Consider the following 21949-nt stretch of genomic DNA (forward strand, 5'->3'; position numbering starts at 1 on the left):
TGTAATTCATGAATGTGGAATCTAATTCTACTTATTTATTTTTATAGCACAGTGTTGAATTCTGAAATCTGATTGGTCAGAAGCTGTTGATTAATTTTCTATACCAGATGCTCTCACAGTAGCGCAGCTGCAAATCACAGGTTTATATTAACACACTTGTTCTAATGCTTTCTCGTTTCTATAGTAACAGGGACTTATATGGCAGACACTAAACGTAAATAAATTTAAAAATATGTCTAGGCACTAAGTATTTGTAACAGTTTTCCAACATGGGAAAGTCTTCAGGACAGAGGAGTTTGTGGGTTATTATCTTCAAGAGAGAGAAAAAAAGCAGGTTAGTGAAGGAATGACATGTTTATACCTGCTATAACGTAAGTGATAAAAGGAACTAACTTGCTTCAAGGACGTTTGACAACATTAAACATAACTACAAACAGATAAAAAAAATTATGACGCCTGATTCTTCACTAAAAAATGAATTGTTAGTGTTGGCAAATTGCTGTCATATGAGAGGAATAAAACAGTTGTAATGTAAAATGTGCAGTTTTAAGAAGATAAACTTTGAGTTTGTTATAGTAACAGCACACATTACATCATGTGCTGGAATTCCTTAAAAATAGCCTTCTCATTTATATCTTGAAAAAAGCTATGCGTGAATAAAAACTACTTGGGCAAAGCCTTTCTTTAAAAAAAAAAAAAAAAAAAGATACTGTATGTCTTACCAATCCTTGGGCTCTGAAATCGTCTCAAATCCTCAGATGTTCTCTCACTCAATAGTGTCTTTATCATTACAGGAGCGGTGAGTTTCCTGCAGAGGCCAAAATAGAAATATTCATGTAAACATCTTAAATAAAAGCAATATGCCACATAAAAGTGACAGCATGGCATCCAATAAACAAGAGAGACTGGGGACCAGTTAGCACAACTGACTGATCTCTACTAGACTTGAATCATGATAAGCAACAAAAATTTAGCATTATAATAAGGAAACTATTGATAAGGAATTATAGTGCTTATCCATAGTTCACTGGAGATCACTCATAACCCAAGTAACACTGAACCAATCCCGACATAGCAATTATAGATAAAAGGAGAAATCCGCAAACAGCAGTGGGGATAGATGTGAAATCCAGAGCTAACATCAAAAAGAGCACATACAAGAAGCTGAAGGAAAACAAGAGACTGAAAAATCCTCTTGTAACGTCCAAAGGAACAAATACATGAAATATATATTCTGTTGTTTAATGTTTTTTACAACAGACAGGACTAAACATGTAAATTCTGTAAATTCATCTTCTATTTTGAATTGCAAAAGGTACATATAGACATAACACATGCAATATTGTGTGGATAAAAGATTAGTTAATGAGCAAAAAACAATGTACAGCTATTATGTATTAAATTGTGATTAACTGTTTAACTTTCATTTTTGTTGTTTATGTTTTTTTTTTAAATAACCATTTATCAACATTCAATTTCGTAAATCCAATTTATGTTTTTCTTTTAGACTGAAAAAATTTTTGACAAAATTTCAAAGGGAAGATATCACACAAGTAATATTACCGAAATATAAAAAATATATATTATTGGACAATAAACAAAATTGACCATTTACAAAAACTATGTAAATCTTGCCAGGATGGTCATGAGCGGTTAACCTGGAACGTGGGAGGGTCAGTGTTGTGTTTTTATCCTTCAATTTTCAAAAAATATATATTTTGAAAAACCAAAAACATTTCAAAAACTATTTGAAATGCTCGCATCAGCAAGCCGGCCAATTAGGCAGCAACAGTATATTATAAACTGTTATGTCAAATACCTCAAGAATAACATTAAGAGTGTGTGCACAGAGAGTAGAGAAGAAAAAATGTCGCAAAACACCAACATGGCCAAAATTCATTCATTCATCTTGAGTAACCACTTTATACAGGTCAAAGCTGGCCATGATTTCTAGAACAAAACATGACAAAACACAAGAATTCATATGTGTGGACTGACCATGAGGTGGAACCAGGTACAACTTAATACTACACTTGGGTCTTATCCAAAATCTCCGCTCGTAGTGCAGTTTGTATCACTGAAGCTGTGGATGCTGGAGCAGTCCAGCGTACATCATATTGTAGCACCTCCACATGACGGTGTAATAATAAAACAAAGTTCATTTACATTGCAAACTTGTTATTAAATAAGAAACTACACACCACAAAGTAACAACCTGGTCAGCAGCCACAAACCTTTTTTTTTCAGGAACATACTGTCTCTCTATTTCAGTTCTAAAACAGTCAACCAAATCACAAACCACAGTTGAGTTGGAGGTAAAAAAAAAAAAAAAAATGGTAATTGAATCTTCATAAATAACTTTGTGCAAACTTCAACTTTAAGGTTTTTCATTTCAAATTCTCAGTTATATAATCGCAGACCTCTAGAAGAACACTGAAAATGAGGACTGAAAGTCACCAGGTCTCTAAGGCTAAGGATTTGTTTTCCCCACGGACCTCACTAATGGTTACCGGTGGATTCGAGACCTCATCTCAGCCTGACAGGTTCTAAATGTGATGAAGGACATAGAGCTGAGGGCAGCACGACTCGAGTCACTGACTTGTTCTGAGCCAGAGCCCAATACATGTCCCTCAGGCTTTCCACAGTCAGAGTTTTTTTTGTCTCACCACACAGATTTCAGCTACACAACTTTTTGACTTGTATGCTAGAAGCTTATTACACCTTAACTGAAACCTGTTTAATAATCCATACTGAAACTGGCACTCGTTTGACAAAAACAACACAGAGGTAGATTGGACTTTGAGGCATGACGTCTGGGTTTTCACACGACACAAATCAATTTGCAGTCTCTCAATAATTAAAAACAAAGGTTAAAACAGCTACCAATTCAGTGTAACCAAAACAATGCACTACAAAATGTACAAAATGTCCCTGAAATGTTAAGAAGAAAGAAAAGACAAACAAGCGCCTGAAGGAACATGACTGATTAAAGGACTGACATTCAGCATATTCCAGGAAAAGGAATGCAAAGCCACCCATAAATCCAACTCGTTCCCAAAAAAGTGCAATGCTACCTCCCCACATATTGTCTAAAAACAGAGTGGAGAGAGGAACAAGTTTAGATGTTTTGTGGAGAAAAACTGGCAGGAAAAACTACAAACTATTTACATTTGCATGTTGTATTATAACTTTCCCATAAAAGCCTAAGCCTTGCCTAAGCCACTAGGATCTAAAAGACTGGACAAGACAAGAGAAAATGAACAAGATATTGTTGATTAGCCTGGCTAAGCTAAGGGAAAAGACCCAAGAAATGCCAAGACGTGCCAAGAAAACTGATCTTATACAGTCAAGAATACTTTTTGTCCTGCCCTAATGGGGATGTCATTAAAACAATAACTGATGCATCTGTTTCCTTAGGACCTAAATTCACTAAGTCCAGTTTTCAGTATGATTTATGTATCAGTTTTGGCATGAAAATTATATTAAACCATCTTGTACTTTTCTGGCAAATAAACATGATTAAATGGGTGCATATATACAGTACAAATGATCATTAAAGAAAAATCTGCTTATTGTCCTGAATGAAGGATAACATTTAATATTTCTGATCTACTCATTCTCACGGATATTCTTTATATACAATGATAGGTGTAAAAATACGAGAATTTCAAAACCTTGGTGAAATATTTAGCATAATGGAATGTTTAATTCTTTTTTTTTCTGTAAACAAAATGTAGAAATGAAAGCATTTCCATCTTAATCAATATGCAACAATTTTTAATTATTATTCCATTATATCATGCTATGATTTAAATTTACATCAAATTACATTATCAGACCTCAACAGCTGTCAGGGCTTCGAGCCTATGAACTCCAACCAAACTGAAACACTAGTCTAGTTTTGCAGTTCACACTAATAACACATAATACACTAATTTGTTAGTGTACTGGCTTTGAAATTCTAGATCTTACCAGCTAAAATCAGACACAATTTCCAATTTGCTGATGTATTTAATTGTGTGAACATGTATTATTCTAACTGACATGATGCAGTTCATGCACACAAGTACAAATCATCCTAAAGCACAGGACCATGCAATGTACAGGAGGAATATACTAGGTAAAAGTACAGCAGAAGAGAATACGCCGAGACAGACATGCAACCTGAGGGAAGTAACATTTCACACATTTGTTTATTGCATCCTGTGTGAAAAGCTTTGATGGCTGTTTCTCTGCTTCCTGACGTACGCAGTCCCAGAGCACAGGGTTGTGAGTGAAGCCCTCCAGCCTCTCTCAGTTTCCAAACGTCTGTCAGAGCCTCAGTGCCAGAGCGCTGCCGTGGGCAGATAAGAGCTTCAGCCTGCCTCTCTCTCTCTCTCTCTCTCACACACACACACACACACACACACACACACACACACACACACACATGCACACTGAGAATCTTGGAGGAGACCCTGGGGCTGAGCCACCCAAAGCGTATGCAGCTTTTTTCCATCCATTAAACTCATCTCACACACACTTGATCCAAACCATTTGGACCTCCACAACCAAAAAGCTTATTACGCTTGGACCAAATTTAGGCAGCACCAACATTTTCACACGGACGCACCACCTCCCACCTCCAGTTTATACACTACTACTTTAACAGAGTCTATATATTGCAGAGAAGTAATGCATATGAAAATAACAGAGGTGAGTTATGTTACAGAGGTACGCAACATGGCTGCTGCCTGTATCCTGCATACATTTAACATATAAATCGTGCATACTAAAAGAATAATGCAACATGTGCATGTGGTGCAATACAAAGTTAAATAGAGGGGGAAGTACATAAGGAATAAAACACTTGGGGACATGCTGTTACAGGAAAATAATCAACGATGGGCTGGTGTGATGAAGCAGAATTACTGTTCCCACCGCAGAGTTGATTATTTTCCAAACTGAAGTGTTTTCTTCCTCTTATAGTACAGTAGTTTGCCAGTGTTAACATTTTATATTTATTAAAGATGCAATACTTATAATTCATTTATAGTTAGGCTTAATGCTGTTGCTCGTCTGTGAAACAACGTTCCTATCGTCACAGGTTCTAACAACTATAAACAGTTGTTCACTCACAAGCATCTCATTTTTTTAAGTTGTCCTGTGAGGAGAATGTATAAAGATTAAGGCATGCTGGTTAGACAATGCTAAACTAGTAGCTTTAACCTTCCCTTACTCGTTAGCAACATTCGTCTTGTAGTTCTGGTCCAAAATTCTTGCTGAGGGACTACATTTTGAGAAAAGGGCAAAATTAGGTACACGTTCTTTATGGTTATTGTTTTTGTTTTATATTTAGAATACATGTAATCTTATGTACACTTTTCTGGCCACAAGCTTCAGTATCTTCAGAAGGCTGCAATATGGCTGGCTCTCCAAATTTCTGTGCAAATGGTTTTCTGCGGGAAAACAAACTCTTGAACGCTGTGGCACAATGAGCTTTTCGAAGCAAGATATCATCAGTGGTAAGTAAACAAGATAATGTCATGTTTGCTGCCAGGCTGTAGGAAAAGCTCTGTAACTGGTCGTCTGTTATGTCAGTCAATTTGCCTATTTCTGTAAAAATAGCTGGTTCTTGGCCTTGTTTACTGACAAAACATCCCAGATACTCTAGTGCAGTGGTTCATGGTTTAGTTACAGTGGTAGAAATCACAATCCACCATTATGAATTTACTACATTTATTATCGAGTTCTGATTATTTGCCTGTTCGACTAGTCACTTGAATTGAATGAGTTTAATCCCAGCCTCAATAATGCCAACTTGGAAATAAAGCGCTCTGCTGGTGGAAAGTTCAGGAATAGAAAGCTCTACATAGCTAATAAATAGACATTAAATATGGTACATATTTAATATGTTCATGAAATAATTCTCTACTAAGCAGGTCTGTGGTGGAATTTATTTTACTGTTTGAAACTTGCAAAATGTTGCTGCTGGATAATTAAAATCCTCTTGATTAATCACATGCTCCAGTATATTTTATGTTGATCAATCTATTAAACTGCCAAACTACAGCCAACCACATCTAAGCTTATAGTCCAAATAAATCGAAGTGGACAGAGATGGATTAAAGGCGAAAGTTCACCAAACAAATCAGTCTTCCACACCTTGAAACATACAGGCAGGCTTTTACCTTAAGGACCAATTCCATTAACCCCCGTTCCTCTCGAGCTAAGAAATTGGAGAGCTTCCTTCATTCCTTTAGTGTGCACTGAAAAGCGAGGATGGATACTGAGTTGGAGGCTCCATTAGTGCTCACTCCGATTAGCCAAAAATTGATTTCAGGTGTCACATGAGCTGAGTTAGGCTATACAGTAATTCCTGGCTGAAATTAATAAAGCTAGAGTCACTACAACAGACCGAGAGTGATGTAGAATGAAAAAGATGCAGCCATGTGTGCATTATTGATTAAAAAAAGTCCACATAATCAGACATTTAGCCTGAAGTGTGTCTCTTTGGAGAGCTGCACGTAGAATAAATTCATTTTGATTTTCATGTGATTTGAGGTTTTAATGTTTCCATACTACATGAAAGGAAAATTAATATTTAAGCATAATTCTGAAAATAATCCTAAAAGTGTTTCACATACTCTTTTCACACTTTTCACATTCACATGCCTAAAAACATAGTTTGTACATAGTTATTATGTTATTAATTATGTTATTACATAAACTACACTAAACTAATAACTAGGCAACTAATTTTATATTTTAAACATTTTAAATATAGTGTTAACATTATGGCCTTTAAGCACAAAAAACAGCAGTGGGTGCAAACTAATGAGCTAATCACAAACTAGCACTAACTAGCCTTCATTTTTACTTTTTTATTTCAGCTTACATCTTAGCATAAAACACTGATTTACACAGTACAGTCATTTAACAATATTATCTAGACTAGCTGGCTAAAGACAGCACTGCACTAATGTTAACTAGCTAGCTTAGATAATAATCACCACTAGCAGTATATATTTGATATCACTATTTTCATCCAGGGCCAAATAGCATTCGTGTGATATTTTTTATCTTGAATTAAGTCTTGAAAAATAAAATGTTGGATGACATGTCTACCATATTTACGACAGCTGTGACTAGAGCTCTTCTCCTGTTTGAGCTGTAAATGCACTTGCACTAAGTGTGCTATATACTTGTGAGTCTGTAAGAATGTTAGAGGGAGTGAAGGAAGACACAGACCCTCTTATGTTTCTAAGTAATGCACCAGCTAATCAAGCGTGATGAAATTTAAGAAGAGTCAGCACTTCTCCAGGGTGTTTTAGGAAACTCCTTCTGTGTGGCACGTGAAAAAGAATCACTAGCAGGCTTCAGGTGCTATATTGCTAGAATAAACTGGAAGGAAAAGTGTGAGGAAGAAAAATGGGAAAATGACTGATAAAAAGAGTCATTACTGGTGATTGGTCATTAGGAACAATCAGTGATTGGTCACTGGAAACAACGATGATCAGTAACTGGTCATTGGGACAAATGGTGATCTGTGATGGGGAAAAATGGTGGTTGGCAATTGGTCATTGAGAACAATCGTGATCAGCAATTGACTGTCTGGAACATTGGTGATCAGTGACGGGTCGTTGGGAACAATGTCCATTAGTGATTGGTGGTTGGGAACAATGGTGCTTGGTCATTAGGAGCAATGGTGATCAGTGATTGACTGTTGGGACCAATCGTGATCAGGGATTAGTCGTTGGGAGCGATGGTGATTGGTGATTGGTTATTGGGAAAAAATGGTGACCAATGACTGGTCATTGGAAACAATGGTGATCCGTGGCTAGAAAAATGGTGATCAGTGATTAGTGGTTGATAACAATGGTGATCAGTGATTGGTCACTGGGAAAAATGGTAATCAGGGATTGGTTGTTGGTAATAATAGTAGTCAGTGATTGGTCAAACAATGGGACGAAGCTGTGATGTGAGCTGGAGAGCTGTATCGAGTGCAGGACAGTTGTCAGCATCAGCTCAAATAGTCACCAGACTTATCGTTAGGAACTTTTTGTGATACAAAGGGGTAAAAAAAAGTCGTCAAATGTAGTGAAAAGTCACTAAATTGGCAACACTGGCCAGCATGTTAGTGGGCTGACTACTGTTATAAAAATCACTGAAAATCTGATTCAGATGCTAAAAATCGAATTCATGCGACCAGTGCCAAATGAGAGTGAAGGCATAAAGATGATCCTAAACCATTTTAGCAGTTTCACGTTTTCATTATCTCCCTGACACAATTTATCATTTCACATTATTTTAATTGTTTAAAATTACACATTAAATGTTAGAATAATTAATTTGAAAAACTGGGCCAGAATTAAACGTGACAAGAAAATGTTATTGCGTCATAAAAAATGACAACCAATCAGGCTCTAATATGCAAATGCATAAAAAAGCGTAAATTACACGTTTCCTATGCTGATTCACCAAGCGAATGGAGCGGGGCACATAGAGTTTGGGGTGTTTTACAATTTGCCTAATCATGGAAGCTGTATTTCTTGATGAGAGTAAAAGTGGAATGTTTCTGGGCTTTATTTTCTCTGGTGACACTTTTTCATGAAATTTCCAAGTCAATTTATTATTCATGAAAGAGAATTATGGTCCTCAAAACAAGGCACCTGTGATATTAATCAAGAGAAAAAAAACTAGCACCACCTGTCTGGGATATTAAATATTTTCAAGCTTAAAGTAAATTTAACCCATTCTCTAGGAAATATTTGTTTATTTATGAAGCTCACAACACAACAGACCTGACATAACTGATTTCCCCAATCATATTATTTAGCCATATTGAACATTATATATATACATATTACAGGTCCTGAGCTAGTGATTTAGGGGTGAAAAAATCCTTATAGAATTTCTTAGCTGATAAATTACCCATATGCCTAAAAGGTCTAAATTTGTCTTAGAAAAATGCTGATGCTGTCGTTTTCTTTCATTTTCTCTCAGAATCGATACTGAGCTCAAGTCCAGTGATAACCTATAGGAAAAGCAGAAACAAAATCCAGATGGTACTCACCGAAAAATAATCCTAATTAGAGCCCACAGATGGTCCGCTTTAAGCATCAACTGACAGGTTTAGATACTAAGGAGGCTCTAAATAGTTGAGGAAAATCTGAGATAAGTACTTTTATCCCAGGATGCTTTGTAAATAGCAGCTCTGGTTTTAAAAATCCCTGTGCAAATAGTGATCAACTCAGACAGGTGTGGGCTAAAAGTAAAATGAAAATCGAATTTCCAGGAACGGGTCATACACTTGATATCATATAGGAAATCTGGAGTCTTTTGACGTGAGAAGCTTTTAGATGTCCAGATACCAACAACACTATCTGTTCATCTGATACGTGCCAGAAAATGTGTATCATTCATTAGAGAGCCAATATTAATACATTCATTGATAATAAAGTTCTGATTAGAGCAATTTAACCACATACAGGTGATGTTATGATGTTAATGACACTATGTAGAGACTCAGTAGTTCCAGGAAATTTCATGTTTTGCATGCTCCTCATTAACAGTCAAACCAGAATTATTTGCACCCTTTATAAAAAAAGGCAAACGTGATTTTTTTCTTCATTCTCACTCGACTCATTGATTTACATTTCCCATTCAAACGATGGAAAGCTGCTTACCGTTTCTCCACCCAAAAGTCACTCTGATAAGAGCTGTTTTCATAGTAGTTTTTAATATTTACATAGTTGAAGATTTTCTAGTATTTCTAGTAAATCCTCAAAGTGACACAAATTCCAGTTATAATTCTGACACAAAACCTGGGCAGAATGAACAGAACAGGGAATGAACAGAAAGTAAAAATCAATACATCCACCACTTTGTCAGAAATCACTGTAAGCAGCACCTCAATTCTGAGAAGTGAGAAGTTCAAATACCAACACTACTCCTACAAATACAGATAGCATTTCAGGGTTATAAAGGTGGCTGTGATAGTAGAAATCCAATTTCTAATCGTCTCTGAGTTCTGAAGTGGAAATGCACGCAATAAATCAGTGTGGATTAAAGAAAAAGGCTCACTGACCCTGCTGTTTAAGGGGTATACCCACCCTTGTGTTGTGCTCTTCGTATATCACCCGCTAAGAAGTAGATCATCAGTGTGTGCAGAGGCGGGGTGTAGTCCGCCAGGAGTGTAGAGAAGTGGAATCGTTAATGTGAACATCAATGCAAAGTACTTCTGATTTTATCAGCACATGCAGAACAGAACGCCTTTACAGGGTGATGTTATAGAAGTCCAAGATAAAGTCACAGTCAGTGAATGGATTAAATTCTACATTGTCCTTAATTCAGACATTTAGTAATAAATTATCTTGGCCTCATAATAGCCAGCTCGCAACATTTTCATTAAATGATACAATGAAGTCATCTGCCCAAAGATTGTTAATATCACAACACTATGTACTGTAGCTAGCTATTAACAGTAATAATGCTACCTTGATGACCGCAGACCTTGTTTACATGTGGTCATGTTTAAGAATATAATCCTCATTCTCAAGAAGCGAGAAACAATCAAGATACATTTAAAACAGAGCCGACAGCTAAAACCAATTAATAAGGTCTGAGACGCATATCAACCATGTTATACAAGTGAACAACCAAAACTTCTCTCAAAACATAATGTTATTATGCTCGTGGTCCACGACTACTGAAGTTGGTACAAAATCTCAATGTTTAAAGAATTTCATCACATTTACAGCATTATCAGACCCCCGTACTTAAAGAAGTGCTTTGGAGTCTCTATCAAAAATATATCCTCAAGCTAGTTCAGTGAGACAGGGACGAAGAATATCATCACACGGCTAGTCCCTAGCTCCAGACGGATCCAACCACAATGTCCTATTATCATGTCCAATACACAAGGTCCTGCCATCTAGTTTAGTAGGCCAGAGTTCTAGCTTTTGCTAGAGAGTCTGGTATATTCTGTCAATAATTGCAGCCAAAACTCACATACTTTCACAGAAGGAGGCCATTTTATTGACATAGAAAACTATCAACCAAACAATGTTTCCATTATCTCATCGGCAAAGATGGGAGATTGTCATTTACTCACCACTAATTGCTTCAAACAAAACTTTTTAATAATAATTAAAGATGGGATTCCATGAACTTTTCTTTGAGTCCAGAACAATATCTTGCTCAGAAGCAGTTACAGTGTCACAGTGTTCAAAACTCTTCCTGCTGAAAACCAGTGCACTTAAATGTGTTTAAACAGACGTGTGGAGAGTCAGGAAGTGTGAAATCAGATTGCAGCCTTCAAGACTCTGAAGCCTGTGGCCAGAAAAGTGTACAACAGATTCAAAAGCTCCACGTGATGTGGGAGGATTGTAAGAAGATAAGTCAAGTACAACACTTTCAAATCTATTAATTTACTTATTTATTAGTTATTTTATTCCACTGTTTTATTGCTGCTGTGGACCAACACATTATTAGACTGATTTGAGTGTTGACCTTTTGCCACTACAACACTTTTTACTCACTGTCTGTAAAACTGTTTCCTTGTAAGAATACGTTTTGCAGAGTCCTTGTATGCTGATGTGTCTCTAACTATCTATATCTATCTTTAATGTGGCAACTACCTTTTGAGGAAAGCAAGCAGAAATAAGAGGCAGCACAAGAAGCTGGTGGTCAAATATAAGAAGTTAATTTTTATATCAACATGCAATCCAGCAATCTGACTAAATAGGCTTTTGGTTAGTAGAGATACTGTACTTTGTGTAGTAATGGTATACAGTAGGTGTGTTATAATCTTAAAGACAGGAGACACACTCTCTGTGTTGGATGGATGGCATTATAGTCTCTCCTGTTGGTCAGAGGGATTACGAGCCAATCACAGGCCTCTGTACTTAACTGCCCCGTGACCTTGCATTTATTTCAGTAGTTTGGAAAGAGGAAACCTCTTTAGCCTTTACCCTTTTGGATCAGTAGCTAGAGAAACCTTTCTTGTGGAAGCAAATTAGCAATTACTAAATTAATTGTAAAAAAAAAAAAAAAAAAATTGGAGTAAAAGTGGGGAAAAAAACAAACATGTATCACACTTCTAATGCCTTCCTTTTAAAATTTTCTTCTGAATCTGAACCACTACTTCAGGCATGTACACTTTACCACAGCAGACATTTCAAAATGACCTCAATAACAGGGGCTGGTAATTCACAGTGTGGGCTTTATTTTCTTCCTTGTTCTGGGCATGTAGCTCACCCGTGAAACTATTCTCATTTTGTTCACTGTACATTTTTTTCTGTCAAGTTAAAGGAAAGAGAGAAAGTACACAACTTCCATTAGCAGCATGTGAGTTTTGTATATGGTTTGACTACAGAGTTTGATATTATGCTTTTTACATTTTAACCCAGACCTATAAGATGTAACAATGTTTGAATTAGGGTTGTTAATTTGTCATGGTTCGTCACAGCATATAATCAGATGGTTACTTCACTTTTACTGACTTTTTTTTAAAATACAGATAAAAATATATGTCTGACTATTACCATATACCCATTCATTTTAAACCACCCACGTTCCTTACCTCCAGTGGTTCTTATCCACTTTGGGTCTGGCTGCAACTTGCAAACCCCCTCCATCTGAACTGTACTAAAAACCCTTTGGCTATGTAATCCACTACTGCTGTAAACACATTTCTACCTCTGCTGCCACTACTAGCATGTTCATAACTTTATCATACATACCAGCTGAAGCACTCAAGCACACAGAAGAACATGACATGACTGACCAGAATTAAACAAAACCACTATCTATTTTTGGCAATGAATTGCTGCACAACGTGTCAGGATTTTGGACATGCCATTTTGTGTTTCGGCCACTAGAGGCCCTTATTGTTCCCCCATGTTAATTTTCCCCGCCCTTTGTTAATTGAGTCATTACTGCCACCTGTGTATCATTTCCCTGTGTCTATTTAAGTTGCCCTATTTCCTACTTTCCTTGCTTGTTGTTTAGCTGTGTTAAGATCAGCCTTTTGTGTCTCATGTAATTTTCTCTGTGGTTTTTTTATTATTATTATTTGCACTTTTTTTTTGCTGTAGCACTAGTGAAAGCTTTTATGATTTTTGCTTTTTTCCCCTCTTGAGATACTATTTGTGTAGGAGTAACTCCTTTGAGGAGATATTTTGTGTTGCCTTTTTACATTGGATTATTCTTTGGATTTTCCTACTGAACTTTGTGGATAACCTTTGATTCTTGTTTTTTGCCTTTTTTGGATTTTGGACATTGACTCTCATGCCAATAACCCAAGTTTGAGTCTCTCTCTCTCCGTCTTTTTTTTTTATTATTATTTATTTATTTTAATTCTTTTAATTCTTATGTTTACAGTGTTTAGCAGCTGCCCTTATCCAGAGAAACTTATGAGTCCAGAGAAACTTTGGAGTTTCTATCAAAAACAGATCATGTTAGTTCACTAGGTCAGGGACTAAGAGTACCATTGAGAACATTTTGTGAAAACCAATCATGTTATTGGCATTAATTATAGATGCCAATTACAGAATAAAAAAATAAGGAAAGCAACCCAACACAGACCCATAAATTAAGACAAATAAAACTAATCATTCAATAATGATGAAAGAAATAGCGGTGTATAAACAGAGGACAGGCCAGTCTGTCTGTGTATGGCCATAAACAAATGCCTCAGCTGATGGGTTGATTTAGCACTCGCTTTTTATTATTATTATTATATTATTTTTATTATAGTGGATCAAAATAAGGTATAGTGAATCAAAATAATTTGTACTTCTGTTTTTCAGGCTTTAACCTCATCAATCAATTTGTGTTCACAGCTGTTTGTTGAATTTTATGGAGTTTTGTGGGTGTCACTATATGCATATCAAAATTGGTGACTTATGAGTGAGTGGCATTCATCAACATACACGTGCAAGTGCGAGGAAAATCAGAGGGACTGGTGGAAATTTTTAGTTCGGCTTGGTTTAGGCGAACATTTACGCACAACTTTCCTAAAAGATAGAGACCCAATGTAAGAAATTTTGAGAATGACTTTTATTAAAATAAAAATATCTCAAACAATTTGAGAATTTGGTCTTTCTTTGCCTTTTGGTTTTTGTTAAAGATTTCATCATTTTTTTTTCCTTTTAATTTTTTACTACAGGCTTGTATGTTTTAACTGCTCAATTAAGACCGTGACATCATGAAACAGTGATATTTTACAACACTGTGAAAACTTCAAAACTATAACATCCCTAAGTTTGAATATCTAGTGGCAGTAAGTCAAGGTGACTGGTGCTGTAATTCTACAAACTTTGCGAGCTGATGAAATGATTTTAACATTATAAAATAAGTCCTGCCACCTTGAGCAGACATTTCGAAATAACCTGGATGATGGAAAACCGGCAGATGTCACATAAGGATTTAATATTGCTGTAACTGATAAGACAGAACTGTACGTGATCACAGACTCCTGTGGAAATCCGGTTCAAATTCCAACCCACACCATCAGTTGCACCCAACCTGATACAGTTCAATAAACTGGTCAGCTGAACACTGAGCATGAATAAGAAACCAAACGACTTGGCTCCATGTCCCTGCGGCCAGAGTGATCAGCATCAATCACACACTCTTCTCCCTGGTGCCGGGAGAGCCGTGACGGATGAAAGGGCCGATAATGGCAAAGCACAAAGCTCCTGGCACAGAGGGAGAGGAAGAAGAGATGACGTTCAAAGCCCATCAGGAATAAAAAATAAGTCCTGAAGCTCTGAGAATATCACGTGCCTTCGACTCCCAACAAGGGAAGAAGGTCAAAACTCAGTTCACGCAGATTCACCCAGAGGCAAGATGATAGCCGCTGTGAGATTTCTGTTATTCATTAAAGACAGAGACGTCCCGTTTAGGCGAGATTAATGGAAACATTCCTGAGGGATGATGTGGAAAATCTGAACATTTTTCAATATCTCATAGCACTACATCGTACCAAGATTAATGTGCGATGTGTTAGATGTTATTACTGGAAAAGACAAAATGCTAACCTAATAAAAGATATCAGGAAGCCAGAATATCAACATTGATCATCTCCAGCTATCACTGTTTATTAGATCATTCTCTTCATGACAAGAATCATAATCTTCACAATAGCTTCCTCACTGAAAGCATCTGAAACTATTTATTCAGCAAATCTGGAGGGACCAACAGAGACTTGACTTGACAAATCAGCACAAGAATATGTCCCATACACACTGACAACACAAGTGTGGACAAATCAGTAGCCGTGGCACCCGGAACAAGCAGATTTCATATCCAGGCTATTTCATTAGTAGCCAGTTGACAAACAAGTAGGTTCAGCAACCAGAGAGAGAAAATAAAACCCTGTTTCCTACTTTCTAACTCTCCTGTTAGCACAATACACACACTGAATCACTGTGCAATTAAATATATCAAAAGAAAAATAAAGATGCTACCCAGACACAAATACGTTTTCTTGAACTGCAAGAAGAACAAGGCATATCATAGCCAAAATGCTCGCCAACAACTTGCTTACTTTAGTCCAGGGTCCTTAGGGACTAAGAGTATTCAGAAACTCTTTGTTTCCCTTGGTCTGTAGTAATACACTTAACTATCTTGCAATATGTTTTTCTATTACTTTAGCTAACACTTAACTAGTTAACTACATGTTTTTATGTACTTTTGCCAACACTTAACTAGCTTGCTGCATGTTTTTATATTACTTTAGCTAACATTTAACTAGCTTGCTGCATGTTTTTATATTACTTTAGCTAACACTTAACTAGCTTGATATGTTTTATAGTACTTTAGCTAACATTTAACTAGCTTGCTACATGTTTATCTATTATTTTATCTAACACTTAACTACCTTGCTATATGTTTTTATAGTACTTTAGCTAACATTTTACTAGCTTGCTACATGTTTTATGTACTTTTGCCAACACTTAACTAGCTTGCTGCATGTTTTTATATTACTTTAGCTAACATTTAACTAGCTTGCTACATGTTTTTATATTACTTTAGCTAACACTTAACTAGCTTAATATGTTTTTATAGTACTTTAGCTAACATTTAACTAGCTTGCTACATGTTTTATAGGACTTTTGCTAACACTTTTTTAGCCTTGTGAATTAGGATTCCAGACAACATGAGACTGTGCAGCACATTGGAGTTTGTTTGAGTGGCTAACTAATTAATTTATGATTTGTCCACCCATACATCATATCATACACTTATAAAAATTGAAAACAAAAGCTAACTAGGGAGCAAAACCTAGCAAGTGAAAGTTGAGTAGTGAATGATAACAAACTAGGAAGTAAAAGCTAACCTAATGAGCAAAAGCTAACCTAACCTAGCATAGCCTACTGAGCCCTCTACTATAATAGTACAGGTCGGTACATGTCAGGTTGAACAATCCTCATTCCTGCAGTTTGTGGCATTGTGTATAGTAGCAGGCTGGGAGTTTCAGATGGAGAAATGTCAATCACGCATGCTGATTATAATATTAGGACACGCCCGGTCCAGATAACTGTCAGATCAATGACTTCAGCTGATGTTTGAGCAGTGTTTTATCACATTTCTATCTTTTCTATCAAACTTTGTATAACTTTAGTCAACAACTTAATATTTTACGCCGTGTCCCCAGGTACTTTAATTATTCATATCCATGGCTGTTAGGCTTGACCAACATTTTGAGCAGACACACTGTTTGGGACACATAAAGCCAGTAAAATGTAATTCCACATAAGAGGATTTGATTTCAGAGCAGTCCAGTTTATAAGCAACACTATCTCAAATACACATCATAACATCAAATACACACCACATTAAAAGCCATAAACTGCTACTGACAGATTCGTTCTCGATCTGGTGTCTTACCTCAGGAGCTCCGCCAAGCTGACCTAAAAATTTCTCGATTTTTATATTAATCTAGTCCTATTTCTTAAACTTTTTATAGTATTTATAGTAGCTGACAGTATATTATAATATTCTCATTCGAAACGCTTTTTATAACACTAGTTTTATTTTATTTTGTTCTAGAACACCCGCTTCTAGCCGGTTAGCCCATTAGCATCGCTAGCCCGTTAGCACAGCTACCACAAGTTTGTTTACGCTTCTCACCGATTATTTCTGTTACACTACTGCTCTAAAACACCATGTCGGTTGTGTGTCTGCCTTTGAGTGCAGGTGAGGATACACCCGAGCTGCACTCGGTGGATCTGGAGTTGGAGGCCGTGGAGAAACAGATCCGCGACCTACAGGTGAAGCAGGCCCAGCTGCGACAGCGGAAAGCCGCGCTGGAATCGTCCCGGACTGACGCTCACCTGTCCCAGGTAAATCCGCGGCGGGAAACAAACACTCCCAAAACCTCAACTCCGCGTATTTCTCTGTCCAGGCCTAGTGCACCAAGGTCGCGGCCCGCCCAGATTTCGTTCACTCCGGCGCCGGGGTACCACGGAGCCTGGATGCAGCAGCAGCGGAAGACACGAGCCAGGACCCGGGCGAGGACCTCTCCCCCTCCGCCGCCACCCGTTTTCGAGATCTCGACCAGGAACCGCTTCGCTCCACTTCGCGAGTCGGAAAGCGACGCGGTGATCATCGGAGACTCCATCGTCCGGCACGTCCGTGCTACCACGGCTAAAGGCAAGGTGCGCACTCGCTGTTTTCCTGGTGCTCGTGTTCTCGATGTCGCTGCACAGGTACCCGCGATCCTGAATGGGAAGAACATCGGAGCTGTGGTCCTCCATGCTGGCACGAACGACACCAGGCTGAGGCAGACGGAGATCCTGAAGAAGGACTTCAGAAGCCTGATTGAGAAGGTACGCAGCACATCGCCCACGACGAGGATCATCGTGTCAGGACCGCTTCCCACGTTCCAGCGAGGAATTGAGAGGTTCAGTAGGCTATTTGCTTTTAATGAATGGTTACAGTCATGGTGTCAAGACCAGAAATTACCCTTTATTGATAACTGGAATATTTTCTGGGAGCGTCCTAGGCTCTACCACACTGACGGCCTGCACCCAAGCAGAGCTGGAGCAGCGGTCCTCTCGGACAACATTTCCAGGACACTACGCACCATCTGACTGGTAAGCCATACCTTAGATTGCAATTATAATAGCTACTGTTCAACTCACCAGACTGATACAATTGGCTTAACCCAACCGTCTGCTAGCTGCCTAGAGTCGTCACCTAGGGTACATAGCATTGAGACTGTGTCTGTTCCCCGTGCTGTATTAAAATTAAGAAAGAATAAAGTCTGTTTTAGCAATTTAATAAACATACCTACATTAGATAATAATACTGAGAGCGCAGCCTGCACCTCTACTCTAAAGCTAGGTTTGCTAAATATCAGATCTCTTGAGTCTAAAACGCTCTTAGTTAATGAACTGATCACGGACCAGGAGTATGACGCGTTATGTTTAACAGAAACATGGATTAGGCAGAACAATTATGTTGCATTAAATGAAGCTAGTCCGCCCGCTTATAGCTACATACATCAGCCTCGTTTAACCGGTAGAGGAGGAGGCGTTGCAGTTATTCATAAGGATAATCTGACCATCATACAGAAACTAGGACAAAACTTTAATTCATTTGAAGCACTTTATAGTAACATAAGTGCAGTCGCTAATGATAAGTCATCACAGTCCCTTCCGTTAGTTATTATCTACAGACCCCCAGGACCGTACTCTGAATTTCTTAGTGAATTTACAGATTTCCTATCAAACCTAGTTGTTTCTGTGGACCGAGCGATAATTACTGGAGACTTTAACATTCATTTTGAGAATATAGGCAACCCGCTGAAGATAGCGTTTACATCCATACTTGACTCATTGGGAGTCAATCAGTGTGTTGTAGGATCCACACATAAAGCAGGTCATACGTTAGACTTAATATTATCTTTTGGAGTTAATATAACAGATATAGTGATAATTCCGCAGTCTGAGGCAATATCAGATCACAGTCTGATTTCGTTTTGTGTGCGTCACAGTAGCATTGTACACACAGAACCGCGCTACCGATTTAGCCGTACAATAACACCTGCGACCGCGCAGAGCTTTATTAATCACCTACCAGAATTATCCGCTAGTATAGGGTCACCATCAGACCCTTTAGAACTCGAACAGGCGACAGAATTTTTAGAGTCGACATTCCGCTGTATCTTAGATAATGTAGCCCCACTTAGAAGAAAAACAATTAAAGATAAGAAACTCGCTCCGTGGTATAGTGACCACACCCGCTCTCTAAAACAGAACGCCCGAAAGCTAGAGCGTAAATGGCACCAGACCAAACTCCTAGCATTTAAAATAGCATGGAAAGACAGTATTTTAGCCTATAAAAAAGCTCTAAGGCAAGCTAGGTCCACTTACTTATCAACGCTTATAGAAAATAATAAAAGTAATCCTAAATTCTTATTTAACACCATAGCAGAATTAACTAGGAATAAGACATTGACAGAAATTTCCACAATAACAGCATACAAAAGTAATGATTTCATGAAATTCTTTGATAGCAAAATTAAAAACATTAGGCAGGAGATACAGGCCCAAAGTCCAAATTATACAATAGACTGGGAGGATAGACTAACCATAGGTCAGAGCTTAGAAAGTTTTACTCCTCTTGAAGAGAATGATTTAATCTCGCTCATCTCTTCTGCTAAATCATCAACCTGTCTATTAGATCCGGTACCAACACGTCTTCTTAAGCAAATAGTTGGAACCGTAACTGAACCCCTGCTTAAAATAATTAACTCCTCACTGAGCAATGGGTACGTTCCAAAATCACTTAAATTAGCTGTTATTAAACCACTAGTGAAGAAACCAGACCTTGACCCTAACAACTTAACTAACTATAGGCCGATTTCAAACCTTCCCTTTCTATCTAAAATATTAGAGAAAGTAGTAGCGCAGCAGCTAATTTCATATCTACAAAGTAATAATATCTATGAACTTTATCAGTCAGGTTTCAGGCCCCACCACAGCACAGAGACAGCATTAGTCAAAGTAGTCAATGACTTGCTATTAGCCTCTGATCGGGGTTGCATTAGTCTATTAATTTTACTCGACCTTAGCGCAGCGTTCGACACTATCGACCATAATATCCTTCTTCACAGACTGGAAAAGGTCGTAGGAATTAAGGGCTCAGCCCTCGACTGGTTTAGATCTTATTTAACCGATCGCTATCAGTTTGTAGATTTAAATGGTGACCACTCAGCACGTTATCGAGTAGAATATGGCGTTCCGCAGGGTTCAGTCTTAGGCCCACTGATTTTCACGTTATACATGCTCCCTTTAGGTAACATAATCCATAAACATAATATTAGCTTCCATTGTTATGCTGATGACACACAGTTATACGTCTCAGCTAGGCCAGATGAGAATAGCCAGTTAAAGAAAGTTGAGGCATGTGCGATAGACATAAGAGACTGGATGCTAAGCAACTTTCTCCTGCTAAACCCAGAAAAAACAGAGGTTCTGGTACTGGGACCACAAGCCGCTAGAAGTAAGTTTAGAGATCACACTGTTACTTTAGATGGTCTCTCTGTTTCAAGTAGTCTAACAGTAAAAGATCTCGGTGTGATTATAGACTCTAATCTCTCATTTGAGGCGCATGTAGATAATGTAAGCAGGTTAGCATTTTTCCACCTCAGAAATATTGCTAAGATTAGAAATATACTTTCGCTAAGTGATGCTGAAAAACTAGTCCATGCATTTATCACGTCCAGATTAGATTACTGTAATGCTTTACTATCTGGATGCTCATCTAGATGCATAAATAAGCTTCAGATAGTTCAGAACGCAGCAGCGAGGGTCCTGACTAGGACTAGGAAGTATGAGCATATCACGCCAGTCTTATCTACATTACACTGGCTCCCAGTAAGATTCCGCATCGATTTTAAAATATTACTCCTAACCTATAAAGCATTAAACGGTCTCGCTCCGCAGTATTTAAGCGATATGTTAGTACCTTACGTTCCGCCACGCCTACTTCGCTCTAAGGATGCAGGCTGTCTATCAGTACCACGCATTGCCAAAACCACGGCAGGGGGCAGAGCTTTCTCTTACCAAGCCCCAAAATTATGGAATAGTCTCCCAGTTAATGTACGTGAAGCAGACACGGTCTCAGTGTTTAAGTCGAGGTTGAAGACTTATTTATTTAACCTAGCATTTAGCGACTAGTGTTTTTATCAAAGGAGTAGATCTGGGGGACTCGTGGATGTTGAGTTTTATCTCCACACGGTGACTGTGAGTGTACCTAACCACTTTCCTTCTCCTTCTGCCGAGCTACACTCCTGAGCTGCCGGTGATCCAGACCTCCCCCCCTTGACTCTGGACCTGTCCACCGGCAATGCTTCATACTGCCACGAAAACGCTTCAGCTGTTTTCCATGGACTACACCAACACACATTGTGCTCACACACACGCACACTACAGTGTAAACCCATATGAGGATGGGTTCTCTGTTGAGCCTGGTTCCTCTCAAGGTTTCTTCCTATCACCATCTCAGGGAGTTTTTCCTTGCCACCGTCGCCCTGCTTGCTCATCAGAGACGGCACACACACACACTTCACTTTACTTTTGTTTGTGTAAAGCTGCTTTGAGACAATGACCTTTGTAAAAAGCGCTATACAAATAAAAATGAATTGAATTGAATTGAATAAACCTACGTCATGACAATCAAATACCAGGTTTTATACGTCATCCTGAAGGATGTATCCTGAAACTATATAAATATGTATTATTACATGACACAGACATCCAACACATAAGATGTGTGTTATTAATATGGATTATTATGTTACATAGATATCCAAGACATATGTGTTATAGATAGGGATGCATCAATACTGATACTGGTAATGTCTATTGATCCGATACTGTGCTCATTTACTTGTACTTGTAAAAAAGATACCCTGATACCAACACCCGATACCAAGTGATACTATGTGACT

The 21949-nt window shown here is 38.0% G+C and overlaps 1 protein-coding gene across 4 annotated transcripts in view; it reads right to left on the reverse strand.

Moving 5' to 3' along the window:
• The window catches only part of gulp1a (GULP PTB domain containing engulfment adaptor 1a), a 214454-nt gene that overhangs the window by 68738 nt on the left and 123767 nt on the right, over window positions 1-21949 (reverse strand). For all 4 annotated transcript variants that reach the window (XM_053234342.1, XM_026947567.3, XM_034304892.2 and 1 more), the window contains one exon: window positions 723-808. The gene's annotated coding sequence lies outside the window, so the exon portion shown is untranslated. The remainder of the gene's footprint in view (window positions 1-722; window positions 809-21949) is intronic.

Source organism: Pangasianodon hypophthalmus, chromosome 5, assembly GCF_027358585.1.
Source record: "Pangasianodon hypophthalmus isolate fPanHyp1 chromosome 5, fPanHyp1.pri, whole genome shotgun sequence".
Taxonomy (NCBI): domain Eukaryota; kingdom Metazoa; phylum Chordata; class Actinopteri; order Siluriformes; family Pangasiidae; genus Pangasianodon; species Pangasianodon hypophthalmus.